At 39.1% G+C, this 3,928-nt stretch overlaps 1 long non-coding RNA gene across 1 annotated transcript; it reads right to left on the reverse strand.

Annotated features, from left to right (window-relative positions):
• Window positions 1-305: 305 nt before the first annotated feature.
• On the reverse strand, window positions 306-2,935 carry LOC135086086 (uncharacterized). The gene is made up of 3 exons (XR_010260289.1): window positions 2,883-2,935; window positions 1,135-1,758; window positions 306-481 (listed from the first exon to the last, which is right to left on the reverse strand). It is a non-coding gene; the product is annotated as an uncharacterized LOC135086086 (long non-coding RNA).
• Between the last annotated feature and the right edge of the window lie 993 nt (window positions 2,936-3,928).

The raw sequence follows: 3,928 nt of genomic DNA on the forward strand, positions 1-3,928 counted from the left end.
CGGTGGGTAAGTACCTGAAGTGTCAATTTGACGAAACAAATTATTTGGAATATAATATTTGGCACAATAAAACATTTGCTATATAAACATTTGCCAAGTAAAATTTGGCCAAATGATAATTTGACCAAATGAATTAGTTGCGAAAAGAGCAGTTGCTAAAAGTTCATTTGGGAAATGAAACTTTGGCGATAAGTTGTTTGCGAAGTGAAATTTGGCGAAAAGTAATTTGGCCAAACGGAAGGATACCGCATAATATCGATAGTTTGACATCACTACTCTAAAACTACAATTTCTCTTACCTGCATTCGTCCCCGCCCGGCAGCGTCCCAACCAGCCTCTCTCCTCCCGCTCCCACAATCGCCCGGGACACCCACTGAATCGGGACAGTGTCCCAGGCCAGTCGCACCGGCAGCCGGGTTGTGTGGGACAGTAGCGAACATTTGTCCTCGAAGGTGGACTGCGCTTGGTATACGGGCCATATCTAGGAACACGTAGATTTATTATTTGAAGCGAGATTGTGCGCTAGCAAGTAAAATGGCGTCTTTTTAGGGGTAAGTGCTGTCAATGTCAAAAAAATGGATGGGAAACGTCACTTTTAAAGTTTAACAAACGTGTCCGGCCAACGTGGGGAGTGTAACCCAAATACTCCATTTGCCACTGGTAAAGAGGGGTGTACTTTTGTAGTGGAGACTAAAGGAAGAAGCACACTTATCAACCCGGACACGGATCGTAATCGTATTAACTCAAAGTATTATTTGTATGAAACTCCGTACTCCAAAGCACACTTATCTGAATCGTAATGTAAACGCCTGCTTCGCGGCGAAAGGCGAAACGGTGTTGATCTCTTTCCGGGCTGATAAGTGTCCTATGACCTTAAATTCATCATCATCATCATCATCTCAGCCATAGGACGTCCACTGCTGAACATAGGCCTCCCCCAATGCTTTCCATGTTACCCGGTTGGTAGCGGCCTGCGTCCAGCGCCTTCCTGCTACCTTTATGATATCGTCGGTCCACCTTGTGGGTGGACGTCCCACGCTACGTTTTCCGGTTCGCGGCCTCCACTCCAGAACCTTGCTGCCCCATCGGCCGTCAGTTCTGCGTACTATACCTTAAATTATGAATGATGCTTACCGTATCAATAAGCTCCAACACTTTAACACTGTCTTCAACAGTCATTTTCTTTTTCAAACAACTTTTCAATACATCTCCCAAAACTGCCGATATTTCATTACTAGTCCCCATCAAAATATACGGTTTCTTTATAAAATACACAGAATACACATCTATAAAATACTTTATAAACTTCAAACCAATTTTGTTGTGACTTTTGACAATATGCTGCGTTATTTCGTCAAATATTTTAAGTCTTAAAGATACATTCAACATATCTGACAGGTATTCCTTGTATATATCTATGTATTTCTCTCCATTTTCGGTGTATATGTCCAAAACCGTATCGCATAGATTCAAAATTGAATCATCGCATATATACGCTGGTATTTTCAACAATTCTGAGTATATTTTTAAGGCTTTTATGTCTAAAGAATATTCTTTGTGAATGTTATCTTTATTTATATTTTCCGTTTTGGTTTTGATGTCGTATCTTTTGTACCAATCTTTGAAAGATATCAGAATGTCCGGCTCTCCGATTATTGTGTGGTATTTGCTCACACAAGAGTTGAATTGTTTCTGTAAGTGTATTATGTACTTTGGTGGCATATTGCTGATGATTTTCTTTATTAGTTTTAGAGATGGCTGAAAAATAAGGAAATTGTTAAAACTATCTAAGAACTAGATTCGAATCCATAGATTAAATTTAAAAGAAAGACTTTTAAGAAAGAGTTTCCACATAAATAACAGAGTAAGGCCCAGAACAGACGGTGAAACGAAACTGCAACGAAACTGCAACTGCTAGTTACTTTTGAGTTGCATCTAAGTTTCTGCCATAGTGTCCGTTGAGAGATCACACATGACGCGACCAGTTTGAAACTTTCAGTTTCATTCATCAGAATCTTCAGAAAATTGCAGTTTCGTTGCAGTTGCGTTTCACCGTCTATTCTGGGCCTAAGAGCATGCGTTTTGTCTTTACTGTCGAACTTTCGTTATTTCGTTTCGTACCTACATAAATCGTAAATAGTTTAGAAGTAAATAACGTTTGCAGTGGTCAACGTATTTTAAATTGAAAATGAAATTTGCGAAAATTTAAAATATGGTTTAGTAGTAAGAATGAACTATGAATAAGTAAATAAGTACGTAAGCACTTTTTGTCAAATCATCAGTTGCCAAAAGAACAAGTAATTAAAGGTCTAGCGCTAAACTCAGTCAATGCCAGTTAAAATGTATGAACTGTATGTAATTATGTATGTGACTTTGTTGGTGTAGCTAATAAATAAATAAATGCCTGAGGTACGGGAGCGGCACGGGAGGGTGACTTTGTGACGGTCAAACGTCAGGGAGACTAGATTTGTATGCCCTGTAATGTCATGGTCATAATAAATGTCAATGTTACCCTTCCCGTGATGCTCCTATACCTAAGGCACTGAGTTAAGCGCTAGATTTATAGTAGGTAAAGTCCGGTCGCCGAGCACGTAGAATTTCGTCCAATGACCCCAAGCTACCCATCCTTATCGCTCGCGCGTAATTATATTTCTGTTGCGCTCGCACACTCACTGCGGGTGCCCATCGCACAGTCGCGACAGCAATAAAATTACGCGCGAGCGATAAGGATGGGTAGCTTAAGTTCATTGGGCGAAATTCTACGTGCTCGGCGACCGGACTTTAGTAATAATGGATTATAAACTAAGTAAATAAGTATGTAAGCCTTCGTTTAACAATCACCAAAAAGATCTAGTAATAAATAAAAGTAACTGTTAACATACCTCTTTGAATTTCCCGATCAATTCAGTAGCATAAACAGACATGAACTTCAAAATGGCTTCAACACCAAATACATCAGTGCCATTATAGTTAATTCCCAATTTGTTAATACCATTCAATATTTCTCCCAATTTTTCATCAGTTAGAGACAACTTAGCTTCAGCTATAAAGTACATTTCTCTTTCACTACATTCTTGAGTATTTATAACCGTAAAAATTTTACCACGATCAAAATTGGGCATACTATTGAAGAATTCCAAAGTCATTTTAACTTTATCTTTGAACAACTTCACGGATACATCTTTTGACAGATCTTTGTTATTCTTTTGGACATTTCTCATCAATTTCTCAATGATTTCTTCAATAATTTGTTTGTTATACAACTCATAGTTGTCCAGTAATATTTTGTATGCGGTTTTGAAGGTATTTTTGGCGCTAGTGTCGTCAGTTTCGAGTATTAAAGTCAAGATGGCGGGTAGTTCTTTGGTTTGGAGTAGATGGTTGTCTTTGATTGCGACTAGCAGAGTGTCAGTTATGTTGAGACCGCCGCTTCTAGTGGTGGCTAGAAGAAAAATAAAGTAGTTTATTTAAGGGAAAATTTTTTGGGGTTTCGTGCTCGAAATGGTGGTAAGGCAAGCTGTATTTTGGAACGTGGAAACGGCCTATGTAAAAAATAAGGAAAAAAACCTACATAAATGATCACTGAGTGAGGCTGAGTGACAAAAAAGTGACAAAGATTCTTCCGCCACCAGCTCATATGTTGTCACGAAGTGTTAGTACTGTAAACTTATTTGTTTCGTACTCGGGGTCGTGAAATACTAGTCCAAAGTACGATTCAAAGGCACAGAAACGTATAATGTCTTCCACACAACGAAATACAACACAAATGACCTTGTTTGGCTTGTTTGTAGCACATTATGCAATAAAGATATAATGATTATGACGTGTACAAGTGCCCTGTAAAGGGAGAGGGGAGTGGAGGCCACGCACCGGAAAACGCAGCGTAGGACGTCAACCTACAAGATGGACCGATGACCTCATGAAGGTA

Source organism: Ostrinia nubilalis, chromosome 30 (genome assembly GCF_963855985.1).
Source record: "Ostrinia nubilalis chromosome 30, ilOstNubi1.1, whole genome shotgun sequence".
Classification (NCBI taxonomy): domain Eukaryota; kingdom Metazoa; phylum Arthropoda; class Insecta; order Lepidoptera; family Crambidae; genus Ostrinia; species Ostrinia nubilalis.